General features: G+C 40.7%; 1 protein-coding gene across 7 annotated transcripts in view; it reads right to left on the minus strand.

Annotated features, from left to right (window-relative positions):
• TBL1X (transducin beta like 1 X-linked) overlaps positions 1–21,818 on the minus strand; it is a 329,283-nt gene that overhangs the window by 280,096 nt on the left and 27,369 nt on the right. The window contains exon 1 of one of the 7 annotated variants that reach the window (XM_077146500.1): positions 5,913–17,952. The exons of the other annotated variants lie outside the window; for them this stretch is intronic. The gene's annotated coding sequence lies outside the window, so the exon portion shown is untranslated. Of the gene's footprint in view, positions 1–5,912; positions 17,953–21,818 lie in introns of those variants that run through there. 7 annotated transcript variants of the gene reach the window in all.

The following is a 21,818-nucleotide window of genomic DNA, read 5'->3' on the forward strand; positions in this document are numbered from 1 at the left end:
AGACTGCATCATGCTGTGGATAAAGCATCTGGCCCAAGACCCTGGTCGACAGAAAATACTGGGTGGTTTCTACATTCCCTTGGGGTCAACGTCAAATGGTGATGAACTTAATTCAATAATTATGTTCCCATGGGAGGTCTCTTTCCAAGGAAACATTCATCTGCATGTTGGACAAAAAAACTGATGAACTACAATTAAATCAGCCTCTTTGATTTAATACAGTGACTCAGAAATAAATTGGAGAAATGACTTACATTAACTCAAATAAACCTAATTTCCAAATAAGAAATCTAACCTCAAAAAGCCTTCATTACAGTGAATAAAAAAGTATTTGCAAAGTCCCCTTCAGGGAATGGTGAGAAAGGGGGAAAATTCAACTTCCCCAAGTTGAATTCTTGATATTCTCACAAGCAGCGTGGACAACAAAGCTATAGGCTGAGCCCCCAGTCTTGGGGTTTGTTCATATGAAACTTAACCCCACAAAGGATAGGTCAAGCTTACTTAAAATTACGCCTAAGAGTCACCCCCAAGAGAACCTCTTTCTTTGCTCAGATGTGGCCTCTCTCTCCAGCCAACTCAACAAGCAAACTCACCACCCTCCCCCGTCTATGTGGGACGTGACTCCCAGGGGTGTGGACCTTCCTGGCAAGGTGGGACAGAAATCCTGGAATGAGCTGAGACTCAGCATCGAGGAATTGAGAAAACCCCTAGAATGAGCTGAGACTCAGCATCAAGGGATTGAGAAAAACCCTAGAATGAGCTGAGACTCAGCATCAAGAGATTGAGAAAACCTTCTCGACCAAAACGGGGAAGAGTGAAATGAGACAAAGTGTCAATGGCTGAGAGATTCCAAATGGAGTCAAGAGGTTGTCCTGGAGGTTGTTCTTACACATTAAATAGATATCACCTTGTTGTCCAAGATGTAATGGAGAGGGTCATGGTGCCTCAGCAGACAAGAACGCTTGCCTGCCATGCCAGAGGACCCGGGTTTGATTCCCGGTGCCTGTCCATGTTAAAAAAAAAAAAAAAAAAGATGTAATGGAGAGGCTGGAGGGAACTGCCTGAAAATGTAGAGCTGTGTTCCAGTAGCCACGTTTCTTGAGGATGATTGTGTGGTGATGTAGCTTGCACAATGTGACTGTGTATTGTGGAAGACTTGTGTTTGATGCTTTTATCTACCTTGTCAACAGATGAGTAGAACATATGGAATAAAAATAAATAATAGGGGAAACAAATGTTAAATTCAGTTTGAAGTGCTGGTGATCAGTGGGGGTGGGGGTAAGGGGTATGGTATGTAGAAATTTTTTTCTGTTTTCGTTTTATTTCTCTGAATAGATGCAGATGTCCCAGGAAATGAGCATGATGATGAATATGCAGTTATGTGATGATATTGTGAATTACAGATTATATATGTAAAACAGAATGATCAAAATAAGAATGTTTGCATTTGTTTGGTGGTTTTTTTTGGTTTTTTTAAAAAAAATTTTTAATTAAAAAAAAAAAAAAGCCTTCATTTACCATTACAAGTGTAGACACCAGGTAGACCATGAGGGTCGGTACCTGAAAAAACTTCCGACTTTCAGGGAGAGCTGGTTGGTAAATCCTGCTCCCCTTGTACTTTTTATCCTGTTAACCCCTTGATAAATGAGACAACCATTAAAGGGACTTAGAAATTGCTTGGAATCTGTTAATGAACTGCTAATGCCAGTTCCCAGCTCCTTAAAAGACAGTGAAGCAAGCAAGAAAATATCTCTATCAAGCAAATATAGTTCCTAGAGAGCATTTGGAAAGCTGAATTGGGAAACCTCCCTATGGCACCAATAAGAAGCAGGGTCAAGACCAGTGGCCCAAAAGTCCCCTTGGGGGAAATGGCAAGAAAGAGAAAAAATTCAACTTCCCCGTGTGGAGAATTCCTGATATTCTCACAAGCAATGGAGACAACCAAAGCAAGAGGCTGAGCTCTCGATCTTGGGGTTTGTTCATATGAAACTTATCCCCTCAAAGGATAGGCTAACCTTACTTAAAATTAGGCCTAAGAGTCACCTCCAGAAAACGTCTTTGGTTACTCAGATATGGCCTCTCTCTCTCAGCCAACACGACAATCAAACTCACTGCCGTCCTCCTCTCTACGTGGAACATGACTCCCAGGGGTGTAAACCTTCCTGGCAACGTGGGACAGAAATCCTGGAATGAGCTGGGACTCGGCATCAAGGGATTGAGAAAACCTTCTCAACCAAAAGAGGGAAGAGAGAAATAAGACAAAATAAAATGTCAATGGCTGAGAGACTTCAAACAGAGTCGAGAGGTTATCCTGGAGGTTATTCTTATGCATTAAATAGATATCACCTTTTTAGTTTAAGGTGTATTAAAGTGGCTGCAGGGAAGGGCCTGAAACTGTAGAGCTGTGTTTCAGTACTATATTTCTCGAAGATGACTATATAACGATGCAGCTTTCGCAATGTGACTGTGCGACTGTGAAAACCTTGTGTCTGATGCTCCTTTTATCTAAGGTATGGACAGATGAGTAAAACACACGGATCAAAAATAAATAAATAATAGGGGGAACAAATGTTTAAAAAAAATTTAATAGATTGAAATGCTAGTGGTCAATGAAAGGGAGTGATAAGGGGTATAGAAAAAAAATAGGGGAAACAAAGGCTAAAATATATTGGGTAGATGGAAATACCAGCAATCAATGAGAGGGAGGAGTAAGGGGTATGGTATGTATGAGGTTTTTTTCTTTCTTCTTTTTATTTCCTTTTCTGAATTGATACAAATGTTCTAAGAAATGATCTTTGTGAGTTATTGATTAGACACCAAGAATGGAATGATTATATGGTAAGAATGTTCGCTTTTGTATGTTGTTATGTTTAAAAAAAAAAAATTTAATTAAAAACAAAAAAAGACCAGTGGCCCAGTGGAATCTCTCTCATTCACACTAAGTCACAGAAAAATGCAGCTTTCACTTCACTCGCCAAGTCATAAACCCAGCCCCGAAGCCATCATTTTATCATTTGTCTTACAAAAATGGTTGCCTTCTCGCAAGAAAAAGAAATACAAGGCATCAAAATTGGAAAGGAAGACGTAAAACTATCACTGTTTGCAGACGATATGATACTATATGTAGAAAACCCAGAAAAATCCACAACAAAATTACTAGAGCTAATAAATGAGTACAGCAAAGTAGCAGGCTACAAGATCAACATTCAAAAATCTGTAGCTTTTCTATACACTAGTAATGAACAAGCTGAGGCGGAAATCAAGAAACGAATCCCATTTACAATCACAACTAAAAGAATAAAATACCTAGGAATAAATTTAACCAAAGAGACAAAAAACCTATATAAAGAAAACTACAAAAAACTGTTAAAAGAAATCACAGAAGACCTAAATAGATGGAAGGGCATACCGTGTTCATGGATTGGAAGACTAAATATAGTTAAGATGTCAATCCTACCTAAAATGATTTACAGATTCAATGCAATACCAATCAAAATCCCAACAACTTATTTTTCAGAAATAGAAAAACCAATAAGCAAATTTATCTGGAAGGGCAGGGTACCCCAAATTGCTAAAAACATCTTGAGGAAAAAAAACGAAGCTGGAGGTCTCGCGCTGCCTGACTTTAAGGTATATTATGAAGCCACAGTGGTCAAAACAGCATGGTATTGGCATAAAGATAGATATATCGACCAATGGAATCGAATAGAGTGCTCAGATATAGACCCTCTCATTTATGGACATTTGATCTTTGATAAGGCAGTCAAGCCAACTCACCTGGGACAGAGCAGTCTCTTCAATAAATGGTGCCTAGAGAACTGGATATCCATATGCAAAAGAATGAAAGAAGACTCATCTCTCACACCCTATACAAAAGTTAACTCAAAATGGATCAAAGATCTAAACATTAGGTCTAAGACCATAAAACAGTTAGAGGAAAATGTTGGGAGATATCTTATGGATCTTACAACTGGAGGCGGTTTTATGGACCTTAAACCTAAAGCAAGAACACTGAAGAAGGAAATAAATAAATGGGAGCTCCTCAAAATTAAACACTTTTGTGCATCAGAGAACTTCATCAAGAAAGTAGAAAGACAGCCTACACAATGGGAGACAATATTTGGAAACGACATATCAGATAAAGGTCTAGTATCCAGAATTTATAAAGAGATTATTCAACTCAACAACAAAAAGACAGCCAACCCAATTACAAAATGGGAAAAAGACTTAAACAGACACCTACCAGAAGAAGAAATACGGATGGCCAAGAGGCACATGAAGAGATGCTCAATGTCCCTGGCCATTAGAGAAATGCAAATCAAAACCACAATGAGATATCATCTCACACCCACCAGAATGGCCATTATCAACAAAACAGAAAATGACAAGTGCTGGAGAGGATGCGGAGAAAGAGGCACACTTATCCACTGTTGGTGGGAATGTCAAAGGGTGCAACCACTGTGGAAGGCAGTTTGGCGGTTCCTCAAAAAGCTGAATATAGAATTGCCATACGACCCAGCAATACCATTGCTAGGTATCTACTCAAAGGACTTAAGGGCAAAGACACAAACGGACATTTGCACACCAATGTTTATAGCAGCGTTATTTACAATTGCAAAGAGATGGAAACAGCCAAAATCTCCATCAACAGAAGAGTGGCTAAACAAACTGTGGTATATACATACGATGGAATATTATGCAGCTTTAAGACAAGATAAACTTATGAACCATGTAATAACATGGATGGACCTAGAGAATATTATGCTGAGTGAATCCAGCCAAAAACTAAAGGACAAATACTGTATGGTCCCACTGATGTGAACGGACATTCGAGAATAAACTTGAAATATGTCATTGGTAACAGAGTTCAGCAGGAGTTAGAAACATGGTAAGACAATGGGTAATTGAAGCTGAAGGGATACAGACTGTGCAACAGGACTAGATACAAAAACTCAAAAATGGACAGCACAATAATACCTAATTGTAAAGTAATCATGTTAAAATACTGAATGAAGCTGCATCTGAGCTATAGGGTTTTTTTTGTTTTTGTTTGCTTGTTGGTTTGTTTGTTGTTGTTGTTTTTTACTATTATTACTACTTTTATTTCTTTTCTTTATATTAACATTTTATATCTTTTTCTGTTGTGTTGCTAGTTCCTTTAAACCGATGCAAATGTACTAAGAAACAATGATCATGCATCTATGTGATGATGTTAAGAATTACTGAGTGCATATGTAGAATGGTATGATTTCTAAATGTTGTGTTAATTTCTTTTTTTTTTTCCGTTAATAAAAAAATTAAAAAAAAAAAAAAATGGTTGCCTTCTAACTCATTCCTTGCACTCCAAATGGTTTCATCCTTTCTCTCCTGAATCATATATCCATATTCATAAACACACAGCCCTCTTTCCAACTTTAACGACCTTCTATGTTCTGTATATTACAACATGAACCCTTTTCTGCATGGTAACACACATTAATCCTGCATGACATGAATTATAGTTAAAACCATCTGGGTACAGAAAGGCAAAACAGAAAGCAGTTTTGTTTCCTCCTGTGTTCCTTCCAGTTCAAGTTGTTTGGCACAAGTAATATTCTAGGCACCTTTCAGACAGTCTCACCTGCTGAGGTGGGAGCTGTGCTCCAAAAGCTCCACTGGTATCTAACCATAAAACTACTTTCAAGAGGGTAGTTCAGTGGTTAGAATGCCTGCCTTTCATGTGGGAGGCCCAGGTTCAATTTCCGGACCATGTACCCCCTCCCCCAAAAAAAAATTCCTTTCAAGAGGTCAGCTCATCTTAATGTAAATTTTATTCCAGACAAAACATGGTTGAAAATTACCAAGAATAGTGGCTTCATGACATTTGAAATTACTAAACTTGCATTTGGAAAAGTGGAAGTTAAAATACACACCGAATGGCTTCTGGGTTCTTCGGCGAAGCCAAGTCTGCCCTTTCATTTAGTTCACATACTTCTATTTTCATCTGTGAATGTATGGGTCATCTGCTTGCCAAACACACCAACCCAGGGGCCTTGGTGGTCAAGGAGCTGCAAAGCAAGTTAAGGAGTTGGGAAGACAACTGAAGAATCAAGGAGCCCACCTCCACAGCCCCTGGCCCTCTCTCTGCATTCCACAAACCACAAAAGGTCTTTTCCCATACTGGGAATCAGAAAGAACAAAACCTTGCTCTCACAAGTACCACACAAGAAGATCCATTTTAATTAATCGTTACCAAAACCAAAAAAGTCTTTTATAACAGAGGTATTCCCCTAATCTGCTAGAAGTCCTTATCAGCCATATTTAGCTGATGTGATAGCAGATTCTCCATGACGCGTCATCCTCTTTAGTAAACGACTCCCAGACAGGCTCTTTAAACCTGTATTTGCTTGCTGTGCACAATGGAGGCGTCATTCCATTATGATTCCATTGTCCCATCAGCAAGTAATTTCTGTTTTTTTTTTTTTAATAGATCAAGTATTTCAACCACCAAAATAGATCAAATATTTCAACCACCAAAATAAAATACTCTCACAACACAGAAAGAGGAATGAGGCTGTCAGGCTGTCACTGATACACTTCTTCCCAGAGTGGGGTCAAAGCTTTCTGCCACCCAGCAAGCAAACAGCAGCATGCTCACCATCAGCCCCAAAAGGCTGGAAACAGAATTCATAGCAAGGTACAAAAGACTGGGCTGTGGAAACTAAATAAAGGAATCTTAACACAGAAAGCAATTCACATTGAAATTAATACCATTAGCAAGTGACCAATAATTACCATGTGCTGCCACTGCACAGACAGGGAGGAAATTTAAGGTATGCTGTCAATCACAACCTTGGTGGTAAGAAAACCAATGCACACCTGTATATAAAACAAGTACTTGGCAAGAGGCAACTTGCCAAAAAAATATATATATATATATATTTGTGTGTATATTTATATATATATAAATATATATGTGTGTATATATACTACACACATACACACATATTAAGCTCATAATGGAAATCTCCTAAAAAATGGACTTTTCAACACAAATCAAGGGTCCCTTTGTTACCTGAAGAAAATTAAAGAAGTTTCAGAATTTAAAGAATGAATACAGCACAGAACAAATAAGAAGCCACACAGAAATAATACAGACCTAGCCAAGTTTCTATTTCACCTTGCCTCTACACAGCTACATGGAGGCATTAAAAGAGCTTATCCTTAGCAGGCCTCATTTTCTCAATATGTAAGGGATCGCCAGTTCTTCTTCCCAATTAGGAAGTCCAGTGACACATGGTTCTCAAACTTCAAAGTCCATGAGAAGCACCTGGAAATCACCAGAAGTTCAGGCATGGTCTCCCAGCCTTGGCACAACAGCATTTTGGAATGGATAACTCTGATGGATGGAGGAGGGCTGTCCTATGCGCTACAAGATGTTTGGCAGCCTCCTCATCTTCCACCCCCTAGACGCCAGCACTCCCTTTCCAGGTGTGACAACCAAAAATGTCTCTAGGCATTGCTGAGCAAGCCCTAGGGGACCATATCACCACCAGTTGGAAACAGGGAAACTAAAGACTTAACATGCACCCAGTGCTTCTGACATCAGCCCACAGAGCTAATTTCCCCAGGTACATGATGAACCCCCAGTGTTAATCTGCCCTCCCACACACTACTGTGGCAGAATCCACTCAGATCTCAAATCTCAAATCTCAAGTCATCCCTCCCTCCTCACAGCAGAAGCAAACATTCACCCCCTTTGCCATGTACCATTGCAGTACCTCCTGATTAGAGTAGACCCTTCCTACTCCATGGATAATGGATCTGCCCAGGTGACTTGCTTAGGCCAAGGGGATGTGATAGGCAGAGGTTTTAAACATGCCTGCATAGTGAGACTCGACTTCTTACTGCAGATGTGAGAAGCACAGAAACATGCTTCAGTAGGCCACTGGTTTCAGAATGAAGAGATCGTAGTTCAGCCCTGAACTCAGGCCTGATCCCAACACACCTTCCTGATTTCAGGTGAGTCTCCAGGAGAGCCACTGCTGACTGGACTCACTCAGCCTACAGTAGTCAAGTCTTTGACTTTGGGTGGGGGTGGGGGGAGTGGCTGTTTGTTTTACAGCATTAGTATAGCAAACAGCTGACGAATGCACTCCAAAAATATTTTTGACCCAAAATGCTAAATTAGCAAGATTGTATCATTGTGACATCTCTCTTTATTCCCACCTGTCTTCTCCACTGTTTTGTGGATCCACAAGCCCAAGAGCCATGTGGGCACATATGGCCTCTGCAAAATCCTGGTGACCCAGCTCCACCTGCTACCTCCGCTCATTCCAGGGCAGTCTCATTCCCTTCCCACTGCTGACTCCTTTGAGACATCACCCTTAGGGAATTAGCTCTGGTAGAATTCCCAATACAGCCCCAAACCAAAGGTAGCAGACTCCAGACTGTGAGATGTTAGGGAAGAAAGAAAGTCCAGGGTCACCAGTGTGAACCTGGGCTGCACCAAGACTGTCAGGTCTTTTCAAGCTGAAAAACAATCCCTGGCATTGCTAAGAGGCAAGCCAAGACTCAACGATCCAGACCCTTCAAGAGTGGACTACATGTACCTCAATGAAAAAAAAATGCATGCAAACAAAATGGTTAAGAATCCCCCCGATTTCTGAATTACTCAAGAGACGTATTCAAGAGACAATAATGTCAAATAAATATACCAATCATGCAGACTTCAGAAGAACATATTAAAACACAGAAACAAAGGAAATAACTCCTAAAAGAACATTGGTGGGGTAACAGAAGAATTCCCACTCTGCAATACACCCAGCCCTAATCCCCAGAATCTGTGAATATGCTACCTTACATGGCAAAATGAGCTTCACAGCTGTAAGTAAGTCAAGCTCTTGAGATGGGAAGATTATCCAGAATTATTTGGGTGGGCCCAACTTAATCACAAGTCCTTAAAGGTAGAAAATCTTTCCCGGCTATGGTGAAAAGGATCTGTAACTAAGGAAGAAGGATCAGGAGAGATGCTACTTTGCTGGCTTTTTAGATGGAGGAAGGGGCCACAAGCCAAGGAAAGCAGGAAGCCTCTAAAATCTGGAAAAGGCAAGGTAAAGATTCTCTTAAGATTCTCTTCTAGAGACCCAGGAGGGAGCACAGCCCTGCTGACACCTTGATTTTAGCCCAGTGAGACCGAGGTTGCATTTTCGACCTTCAGAATTGCAAAATAATCAACTTGTGTTGATTAAGCGAATAAGTTTGTTGCCATGTTACAGCAGCCACAAGAAACTAATATAGTCAATTAAAAGAGGATCAGAAGCAAAGGCAACTGGCCTTCAGCCTTCCAAGAAGCCTCTTGGGCTCATCAGAGACACCCAGAAAAGTCATATCCACAGATGGAATTAGAAGTTCAGCCTTGTATTCTTCAACACAAACATGGACCGTCATGTTGGTCCCACACAGTCAAAAGTTTTATAAATTAAGAAAAGTAATCAACTCCATGACACTGTTACCTGGGGCTGTGGCTTTGAGCAGGTCCTAGAAAGAAGTAAAATCTCGCTGCTTGGAATCCCATGGCCCCAGAGCTGGAAGACCTGTCCACAACCCATCAGGAAACGTCAGCTTTCTGTATGTCTAAAGAAAGGACCTTCTAAAAACACTACCCAAAGTATTCAGGACAAAAGGGGGGTCAGCAAGTAGATCTTTAATTGACCAAAATCCTTCCCTATGGCAACTTTTAGATACAGAAAAGCAGGGAAAATGTCAAAGAGCCAAAGAAAAGAAAAGGGGGTGGGGTAGGGAAGAGCAATTTATGCCAAGGTGGAAGCTGAACTGTGAACAGTTTTATGAACAACTTGCCATTCAGGAACAAATGCAATCTGAGAGAGGTGCAGCCAGGGTCTCTGGTTTATTATCTACTCACCTTCCTCAACCTTGACCCCATCCCTTAATCCAACCCAGTCTTCATGACCCAGACTTTTGGCAAAATGTTTTCCAAAGAAACTAGGATAACACCTGCTATAACACTGACTAAACTTGAAAACTGAATGCTCAGTGAATAAGGCCAGACAAAAAGGCCACATATTATATGATTCCACTTATATGAAATGTCCAGAACAGGCAAATCCAGATTACTTGGAATTGCAGGAGGAATGGGATGTTGCTGCTTAAGGGGTCCAGATTTTTTGTTGGGGGAATGAAACATTTTGGGAATAGTGGTACCTGTTCTACCACATTGTGAATGTAATGAATGCCACTGAATTGTACAACTGAAAGTAGCTAAAACAACTAGTTTTATTATATATATTCCACAAAAAAAACCTTTATGCTTCCTTGATACAAAACAAGGTACTAGGATGATATGACACAGCAATCCCACTTCTGGGTCTATACTTCAGAGCAATAAAAACACACGTCTACCCAAAAACTTGTATATGACTGCGAATAGCAACATTATTCAAACATAAGTCAAAAATGCCCACCAACTGGCAAATAAATAAGCAAAATGTGGTATACCCATACAACAGAGTATCATTCAGACATAAAGCAGACTGAAGTTCTCATGCATGCTACAATACAAACGAACCTCAAAACATTATGATGAGTGAAAGAAGCCACACACCAAAGGCCACATATTGTCTGACTCCATTTATATGAAATGTCCAGAATAGGCAATTCCATAGAGACAGAAAGCAGATTAGTGGTTGTGAGGGGAGGGGATGCAGGAAGGCTGGGAAGTGACTGCTAATGGTGCAGGGTTTCCTTTGGGAGTGATGAAAATACACTGGAATTAGGTAATGGTGTTGGTTGCACAAACCTGCGACTATATGAAGAACGATTGGACTGTGCACTTTAAATAAATGGATGGTATGTGACTCATATCTTGATAAAGTTCTTTTAAAACAAGAAGATACAGAAACTAGATCATAAGTCAATGATTACAAGTCACTGTTAATCTCTAAAAATGTAACTTGCCAAAAAGGAGATGCATATACTTCAATAGCCTGGAGCCCTTTACGCAATCCACTCCATGTGATTTCTAGAGTAGAGATGGAAACTGTAAGGAGGTGAAACACAGCACAGAAGACGTTACCCACGAGTGTCGATGGCACATCCAGGAGCAAACTGGGAGGGCCTGGGATGCATGATCAAATACAGGAAGACACTTCTGCAGGAACAACAGTCAGTGGTAATTTAGAGCTGCTCTCTAAAATAAAACTTGTCTTCTCCCAAAACAAAGGTCTAGCTATAACTAATACATAGGCTAGTGCAGCACTTGTGTGGGTGCCGCCTGCACTAATCAGACACTCCATCAGGAGGAGGCCCAACCAACAGCAAAAAGTGGGCACAAGACAGGTCTGCAGGAGTCCCATGAAGGCAGCAGGGGATGAGGCCTGGTGCCGGTGAGGTCAGCCGCCACCTGCCCCCAACCCAAGTTATTCTCTGATTAGTCTTTTAACATAAAGTTGACATAAAGGAGCAACACCCAGAAGTCAAAAAGAAAAGACTGATACACACGACCAAAGTAAAACTGAAAGTCTGATTAAAACCACAATCAACACTGAAAGTCAAGGTTTAGGAGAAAAACATTTGGAACAAATAACAGAGGGATGTTTTCTAAAGACTTCCTTTAATGCCCTGGCTCTCAAAGCCTATGCGGGTCCTTCTATAAGAGCACCGTTTGGGGCCAGAGGCGCACTCAGTCGCCCCCTGAGAACCATCTGAAATGCAAATTCTTGGGCCCCAAAGCAGATCTACTGAATCAACTCTGGGGATGAGGACTGGAAATTTGTCTCAACAAATCCTGCAGGTGAAGTGCAAGAATGACTGACTGCTACCTTCACACAAACCTTACATGCACAGCCAGAGCAGCATTATTCTGCTACCTCCACACAAACCTGTGCATGCACAGCCAGAGCAGCATTATTCAAAGCAGCCAAACACTGAAACAGCTAAAATGGTCCCCCAACAAGTGAGTACCTGAGCAAACTGGGTACACCCACACCCTAAAATAAAAAGAAATGAACTACTGATACATGTGTCTGGGATGAAGGGTAAAATCATTTGCTGAGTTAAAGAAGCCAGGTTTAAAAATATATATAAGATTCAACTGATAGAAAATGCAAACTATCATAAGAGAAAGCAGAACAATGTCTCAGGACAGGAGCGGAGGGAGACAGAAGGAGTTACAAAGGGGTACAAGGAAACTCTGGAAGATGCTGGTTTGAAACTGTTAGATGCCCCAGAAAAGCCAAGTTCTATTAATCCATTCTTGTGCTGCATCTCTACTGTGGGTTGGGATCTTTTGATTAGGTTGTTTCCATGGAGACACAACCCAGCCCATTCGAGGTGGATTTTAATCCATTCTGAAGTCCTTTAACAGCGCTCAAGGAGAAAGAGCTCAGAAAGAAAACACCCTGCGAGAAGCTAAGAGAAAGAAATGTCCAGAAACATTTTGGAGACAGCCACTGAAACCAGAAGCCAGAAGAAATGGGCCAGCAGACGTCTATCATCACGTGCCTTCCCATGTGACAGACAAACCCCAAATGCCATCAGCCTTTCTTCAGTAAAGGTATCCTCTTGTTGATGCCTTGATTTGGGCATTTTTATGGTCTTAGAACTGCAAATGTGTAACCTAATAAATCCTCTTTGTAAAAGCCAATCCATTTCTGGCATTCTCAAGCAGGAGGGATGAAAATATGTGCTATCTAATTTCACAAATGGTTTCTCCTCTCTCTCTCTCACACACACACATGAGAAAACAGATCAAATTATACATTACATATCTATTTAGTTTTACTTCAATTACATCTCAATGAAGCAGTAAAAAAGAACCCAGATGGAGCAAAACAAGTATAATATGATCCCATTTAGGTAGGCACAGATGAGTACACAGTTGTATATGGGTAACTGAAAATGCTAAACAAACATCAATAATGTCACACTCTATACGAGTCAATATTGGTTCCTATACTTTCACATTGCTTGAATTCTCTAAAATGAGCATATAATCACACATCACTTTTGGGAAATGATAGCCTAGGAAAGGCAAAAGAAACAAAAGCACCAAGGTCAGGGGTCTGTAAAGAGGAAAGGTCTGTGTATTTCAGAAGGGCACAGAAGTAGAGGCAGGCAGGCTTCACCGGGGAGGGAGGAAAAGGTCCCAGATGACAGAAAAAGGAGCTGCAGGAGAGTGTTAGCTTTTGCCCTCAGTCTTAAAGCAGAGAAGGGGGGCCAGATTACACAAACTAAAACACCCAGGCAGGAGGCCTGGATTTCTGGGAACTCAAAAGACAGGATGACCACAAAAATGCAACGCAGGTGGCAAAAGGGAGGGCACGGCATGGGGCACCACTGGAGCAGCAGCTACAACTACACCACGTACACTGCAGAGGTGCAACTGAAAATCCCAAAGAAATCAAAAGAGCCTAAGACTCCTTTCGGCGTGACCAAATGGACTAACGTGTCAGGCTGGGGAAGCCGTTGTCCCAGCTCCTCTAGAAACTTGCCTTTGCAGAGACAGCTTAAGGCAACTGTGATAGTTAGATTCACTTGTCAACTTGGCCAGGTGAAGGCACCTAGTTCTGTTGCTGTGGACATGAACCAATGGTACGTGAACCTCCTCTGTTGCTGATTAAATCTGCAGTCGGCTAGGAGGCGTACCTGCTGCAATGAATGATGTTTGACTTAATTGGTTGGTGCTTAAATGAGAGAGCACAACACAGCACAGGCCAAGCAGCTCAGCATACCTCATCTCAGCACTCGCAGCTCAGCCCAGGCCTTTGAAGATGCATAAAGAAATCACCCCAGGAAAAGTTGTTGGAACCCAGAGGCCTGGAGAGAAGGCCGCAGAGACCATCCTGTGCCTTCCCACGTAAGAAAGAACCTCAGTTGAAAGTTAGCTGCCTTTCCTGTGAAGAACTAACAAAATAAATCCCCTTTTATTAAAAGCCAATCCGTCTCTGGTGTGTCGCATTCCGGCAGCTAGCAAACTAGAACAGCAACCCATTGCTCTTATGGGCAGTCATCATTTTTAGAGCATGTTTCTTTACACCAAGAGCCATCCATCTCCCTTCTCTCTCAGTTCTTCTAGGAGCAGATAAGCCTGAAATGAGATTACCAGTTCAAAGCCAAATGGTGGCTCCAGTTTTTATTTACAAAATTTAGGAGTTAAATGAATACTTTTACTATGTTTGAAAGTCAGGTTTTTTGCCTCCAAATTTGACTCCCAAAACTTGTTAACACTTTGCTTTAGAAAAACCCCTATTTGCCTGGAAAGTATGGGCCCACTGCATCAGGTGGCCTAACTTCACCCAGGAAAGGTGGAACCATGCTTGTATTTTCTCTAATATGTCCAGTGGAATTTTTAGTCATCCAACTTCAGTGAGTCTTAAAGTAATTACTGAAATCTACCACCAGGGTCAAAGGAAGGAGACTGACAGAGCTACTGGGCATGGTTCCTGGAGCTCAGCACTGCAGAATGTGGGGTCAAGGGGCAGCTCTCCATGGTGGGGGTTGCCCTGCACATCGGAGAAGGCCAAGCAGCACCTCTGGCCTCCACCCTCTAGATGCCAGAAGCACCCACCCTCCAAATTCATCTGCAGTAAAAATATCTCCACGATACTGTCAAACCTTCCCCAGAAGACGCCCTTGTTGAGAACCACTGAATTTAAGGTAAACCTTCAATCAAGATCCAACTGCCCTCTGGGTCTAAGGATTAGTGCCAGGAAAGAAACAAGCCAGTGATTTCATGACCGGAAACGGCTGAAAGCACGATGGGGCGACTGCCCTGTGGTTGTCTCCTCAATTCTCCAGGGACTCAGCCTGCTGCTCCAGAAATAGGTCTTTCTCCTGGTTTTCCCAGCCCTCTAGGCACTACTTCCCACTATTAACACACAGTGTATGCAATGGGCTCCTCCTGTGTGCCCATTTCTGGACTCGTTACTTCCCATGGGTTTTCGTATTTAGAGCCTGCCACAAATCCACCATTATTCTGATCTTACAGATGAAGAAACTGAGACAGGATGCTTATTAACCTATTTTCTTCACCCGCACCTATCCCTGGTTTGGAGGGGGGAAGGGAGAGAGTTCATCAAGCAAGGTCTCAGAATCCAGAACACTCAACCAAACATAGTGAGTCCCTATCTTGTAAATTTGACTCAAAAACATCCAACAAAAGGAAGCCTATAGAGATTAAGAAGATTAGGGGCTGCCTGGGCTGGTGGGTGGTAACAAGGACATAAGAGATCTCACCGGAGAATGAAAATATTTTAAAACTGGATGATGATAACAGTTACACGACTCAGTAAATTTACTACAAGTCAGTGAATTGTACATTTAATTGGGTCACTTTTATGGTATGTACACTATATTTCAATAAAGACATTTTTTAAAAACTCAATTTTAAGTTGCACTTAAGAGTTCTATGTTAAATTTAAAAAAATCACAAGCTGACATCTACGGAAATACAAAGGCCATGGAAACATCCATGGTAGACGGAAATGAAACAGAATAGTACACAGTCTGCAAACCAAAATATTGCCCAACCCACACCTACAATGTATCCAACTGAATTCTATGAGCTAGACAAATCCCTCAACGGCAAACTCTACCAACTGTCCAATCAAGTGCTGTGGACAGAGAGAAATTCCATTCCGATGAGCATCTGGGCCATCAGAAGCCCATACGGAAAATTCTGTTTGTGGTCTAAATTTAGAACACTGAATGGAAAAGCAAACACAACAGGAAGTTAAAGAAGGCTGAACATTTACTTTCAGCGAGTGAACTATGAATCAGGCTCCCATGTTCCTTAAAGCCAAGGCCACAAAGAAAATAATGATTTGTGACACCAAGCGTGCTCTACCGTGCCAGGCTTACATCACAGATAGCACTGAGAAAATTCAAATTCAAATAAATAAAATATACAGTCTCTTATTTCAACTAACTTTTCCAAAAGCATGTCCAGGTTGATCAAAAACTTTAAAGATTTAACCAGAAACTCCCCAACTATTGGGTGGGTGTGAGCTGTATTGGCTGAGCATAAAAACAAAATATTTCCATGAACTCATCTTCCTCTAAATTTAGTTTGCATGTACTAATGTAATTAGGTAGTGTTATATCATTTTGCTAACTTTGACTTTCCAATTATAAAGCTCCACATACAATCACTTGAACGAAAACTGACTTGATTTTTATTTCTGTGGGAAAAGAATGAAGATAGCTAATTTTAATCCAATCTTCCTAATGAGAACTGCCTTCATTGATATAAATTATGTAAATGGTACTTCAACAATGCTCCAAACTAATGTGCTTTCATTTTCCCTTTCTAAGGTTAGTATACTAATAGATCTAACATACCAGCGGTGAAAACTGTACACAAGCCCTTCCCCGCACACTCCAGCTTCAATGCCATCCCCACGGAGGCGTGGAGCTGTGTGCACACCACAAAAGCACGTACATGAACGTACCCCATTCCTGTGGCTGTGAACTCTTGTAAACAGGACGTTTTCATGAGGTTACTTCAGTTAAGGTGTGGCCCAAATGAATCAGGATAGGTCTTAATTCTACTACTGAAGGCCCCAGAGGGAAGGCCGAGCAGCCAAAATCTAGAAATCAAAGGAACCAGCAGGCCAGGGGAGGTCGCCATATGCCCGGCCTGCCAGATGAGACAAAGGCCGTTGACCAGAGATGGCCAGCAGCCGGCCACACACCACCATATTCTTCCAAGGAAAGCATCGCATTGAGGACACCTCAATTTGGCCCTTCTAACCTCAAAACCATGAGCCAATAAATTCCCCTTGTTTCAGTCAACCCAGTGCATGGTATTTGCTCCAGCAGCCAGGAAAATAAAATACCCCCATCCATCAAATTTCCAGAAATTAACTATAGATATCTGACTTTGTGAGTATATCGTCTGTGAGCTTAGTAAAACCAACTCTTTGGGGGGCTCCAGACAATGGTTTCAGCTTAGGATCTCTCTCTGGGTTACATTCTGAAATACTGTATAGAGAGTAACCTGACTGATAAATAATGAAATGAGTTAATTATTAGGACTGTCACTCAACAATGACAGAAAACGAATCCCTGACCAACGGTGAAGCAAGTCAACAGTGTCACACTGACAAGCTTTCAATACTAAGTCAAATTCTGCTCAGAGGCCAGGAAGCATGGCTAAAACAAAATACTCTGTGCCATTTGTCCTTGCTCCCGAATAGGCAAGGAGTGGGAATGGGTAACATACAGGCCCAAATATATATCTATATTCCCAAAGTGATGGTTTACCCCCATTAGAACTAGATTTCTTGTAAGAGCTTAAATGTATTGATCTCTAGAGAGATGAAGGTGTATAAATTTGGGTAATAAAAAACCCTACATGCTGTTTTCTTCTCTCTCTTTGCAGAAGGTGCCTCCTGAATATTACTACAAAGAGAAACAGTGTGTGTTTTTTGGTTTTTGTTTTTTAAGGACAGATATTTCAGTTCACCTAAGGACAAAAATATGCGGATCCTGATACACATAAATAACATTTTGGCACAAGGCAGAATAGAAAAATCCACAGGTACTGTTCCCTATAAATTTCTGAATGCACTGATCATTTTATCCCACATCATCTTGTATACAAAGTCATAATGTAAATTCAATTTTGACAAAAGAAAAAAGAACAAAGACGTGAACAACCAAAAACCATACACAAAAGCCAAGGCTAGCCTATCAATCCTTTCAAATTAAGCAAACAAAACCATGGTCTGAAATCCCCAGAACTGTTTTGTGGTTGATATTTAGTGTCTCATGAAAACTAAACTTTAGACCATTCTCAGCAAATGCGCTCAGCCAAAAGCCCTTTACTGGGGCCGCGCATGTCACTTCTCATCTTGATGACACACCTCGTGTTGTGTTCAAGTCACGAGAGTAACCTCTGCATTCATCCACAATCTGTAGCCCTGGTCACAAAGCGTCAACTAAAATGGCAGTTTTTCTTAAAAAAAAAAAAAAAACCACTAATGTGAAATGACAAGAAAGATCATTTAATGACAACCACAATGGATGAAATACATGTCTGGGAAAGAAAACCAAACAGCCAGATTTAAGGTACCCAGTTCAGCACTAGCTCGCGTTGCTTTCTTTTAAAGTTTGAACCCCTTCTTCAGCAAAACTGAAAGCAGATGACTTACAAACAGAACTAAGTCGCTATGAAAAAACAGCAAAGCCATCAAGTACTAAAAAAAAGCAAAGCACTGGTCCAAGGTTTCCCCATGCACCTGTGATCAAGATACCGTCGCCTGGTTCTAAAACACATATATTTTTTCAGCTTTAAAAAAAAAACAATACTCACTTTGATTCCCGGCGCCTGTTCATGCAAAAAAAAAAAAAAAAACAATACTCAGGGGTGCAAGGGTAGTTCAGTGGTAGAATTCTCGTTTTCCACATGGCAGACCCGGGTTCGATTCCTGGCCTAGGCACTTCCCAAAGAAACAAAAACAAACAAAAATTCAACAAAATGCTGCTGCAATAACAAGATATACACATGGAAAAAGAATGAAATGTAACCCCCACCATACAGCATACAAAAACAATAATAATAAACAAAATTAGTAATATATTAAATACTCAAAAACCAGCACAGCACCTTCTCACACTAAAACAAACCACTTGTACCTGCTGACCACTGGACCAACATCCAATCTTTAAGCTAGTAGATCCCAAAGCTATTTAACCCACACAAATGAACAGACACACATACACGCACACACCCTGGGAGAGGGAAAAGGAAGAAACAACTGCCCCTGCCTGGATTCTGGGACTTTATATACTAAGCAATTAACAACATGTTCATATTTCATACAACAAAAGTAAATCCAAGTATTAGATACAAAGAAATAATCAATAGATACTTTGCTCCATTCTGCACACCAATAAATCTTATTATGTACCTTACTAAATCACTCAGGAGATCACTTAGGGAATTAGATCTTGAGATGACTCATTTCTGTTCCCTGTCCCCTAAAATATGGAGACTTTTAAATAAAAAACATACCATGGGTCCCATGAAATAAAAGTCCCATGAAGTGTATAAGGCAACTCTAATTTCTAGAAGCCTCTCTCCTTATTCTTATCAGGTCTACAATAATTGCCATCATGTATTGGACAAGAGATCATTAACTCCTATTTTCCCGAAGCTCTCAGCTATGTGCACCTCAAAGTGTTTCTTCTGGCTAGGACTTTTAAAGTGTAATGATACAGATCACTGGAAATGGTTCAGTTGGCACCAAATCATGGGGGGGGGGGGTTAGAAATATAAACCTTATGTAACATTTTTTTCAAAATCAAATTAGAACTTAAACCAAACCATATCCCTCAGACTGACAGGCAACTGGCAAATTGCAATTGCCACTTTCAAGATTATAATCGCAAATGCCTGAGTTTTTACAAACATGGGCTGAGCAATAAAGCTGTATGTGATTAAAATGCCTGATAACCCTCTGGTAGAAAAGACTGCCTAAGGCAAAGGACCTAAATGTAATCAGTTTCCCAATAAACCAAGTGGAAGGGACATCTACTCCCTCTCTATTCAGCGGCTTTTCTGAAACACCACCTAAAACTGTGAACCACCTCATGGGTTGCTGGGAATTCCATTTGCATCTCAGTCATGGAGATTCTACATTACATGACTGGGGTGACAGACATCCCCTCCACTAACCCGACGTTCTCATTTCTCATCTTCTGATGCAAGTCAAGCTAATCAGGATAACAGGGGAAGGAGAGCTGCCGTGACAAACACCAAGAATGATACCTACACCCCTGGGAATGGAAATCACTGCTCAATCTTTCTCCAGTTTCTTCAAAGGTTTCTGTGGTTCATGCAAATTATCGCTGTTAAATTATTGTTGATTACACAAGTAAACTCACTGCCCTCCCCCCCCCCCTTTGCGGGACTTGACTCCCACGGGTGTGGACCTTCCTGGCAATGTAGGACAGAAATCCTAGAATGAGCTGGGACTCAGCATCAAGGGATTGAGAAAACCTTCTCGATCAAAAGGGGGAAGAGTGAAATGAGACAAAGTGTCAACGGCTGAGAGATTCCAAACAGATTCGAGAGGTTATTCTTACACATTATACAGATATCACCTTTTAAGTTTAGGCGTAACAGAGAGGCTGGAGGGAACTGCCTGAAAACGTACAGCTGCGTTCCAGTAGCCATGTTTCTTGAAGATGATTGCATAATGATATAGCTTTCACAATGTGATTGTGTGATTGTGAAAATCTTGTGTCTGATGCTCTTTTTATCTACCTTATGACGTAAAACATGGATTAAAAATAAATAAATAATAGGGGGAACAAATGTTAAAATAAAAATTGTAGATTGAAATGCTAGTGATCAACAAAAGGGAGGGGTAAGGGGTATGGTATGTATGAATTTTTTTGCTTTCTTTTTATTTCTTTTTCTGAATTGATGCAAATTTTCTAAGAAATGATCACAATGATGAATATATACAACTATGTGATGATACTGTGAGTATTGATTATATATGTAGAATGGAATGATCATATGGTAAGAATGTGTTTGTATGTTGGTATGTTAAATAAATAAAATTTTTAAAAATTTGTTGATTTAAAAAATAAATTAAGAAATTAAACAATCCACTCTGAACCATAGATCAATGAAGGAATCACAAGGGAAATTAGGAAATATCTTGAGGCAAATGAAGATGAGAACCACACCTTACCAAAATTACTGGATGCAGCAAAGGCAGTGCTGAGAGGGAAATTTTTAGTTCTAAATGCTTACATTAAGAAAGAAGATTTCAGATGGGTAATTTTTACCTAATACCTGGAGGATCTAGAAAAAGAGGAAACTAAACCCAAAATGAGCAGAAGAAGGAAAAATAAAGTTTAGAGTGGAGATAAATAGAGTGAAAAATAATAATATAAAGAAGAAACAAAACCGAAAGTTGGTTTCAACCAAAAGCTGAAAAGAAATAAAATTGACAAACCTTCAGCAAGACGAAAAAGAAAAAGGAAGCAAACAACAAAAACCAGAAATGAAAGGGTGGCATTACTACCAGAGAAATAAAAAAGATTCTTAGAGGATACTGAGAACAACTGTAGGTCATAAAATTAAGACAATGCAGATGAAATGGACAAATTCCTACACAAATTACCTAAACTGACTCCAGAAGAAATGGAAGCCCTCAACAGATCAGTAACAAGTAAAGAGATTGAGTCCATAATCAAAAACCTGCCAACTAAGAAAAGCCAAGAACCAACTGGCTTCACAAGTGAATTTCACCAAACATTCCAGGAATTGGTACCAATTCTTCTCAAACTCTTGCAAAAAACCTGAAGAGAAGGGAACACTTCCTAACTAATTCTATGAGGCCAGCATTAGCCTATACCAAATCCAGAAAGAGATATCACAAGAAAGCAAAATTAGAAACCAAGGTCCCTTACGAATATACATACCAAAATCCTCAACAAAATACCAGCAAACCCAAGCCCAGGGCACAGTAAAAGGATCACATAGGGCCCCGCCTGGATCAAACTGGCAGAGTGAGAAGCTGCAGGGCTCCATGCCCCCACAGAAGCTAGAATAACAAGCAGAAACATCTTTCTGAAAGCTCCAGGAAACAAAGGATCAGAGTAATAGCGCAAGCACCAAATCTAGACAAAGGTCACTTAAAAGTAGTTAAGAGCTCCCAGTGCCCTGGGTGGCCCCTCCCCCACCCCCCAATGGCTGGTGGGCAGCCCAGCCTCCCAGTGGAGATCTTGGTCCTGGTTATGAAGGCACCAGAAAGGCCTTTGTGCACACACTGAACACAACCCTTTCTGGCCCATTCTGT

Source organism: Tamandua tetradactyla, chromosome X (assembly GCF_023851605.1).
Source record: "Tamandua tetradactyla isolate mTamTet1 chromosome X, mTamTet1.pri, whole genome shotgun sequence".
NCBI classification, from domain to species: domain Eukaryota; kingdom Metazoa; phylum Chordata; class Mammalia; order Pilosa; family Myrmecophagidae; genus Tamandua; species Tamandua tetradactyla.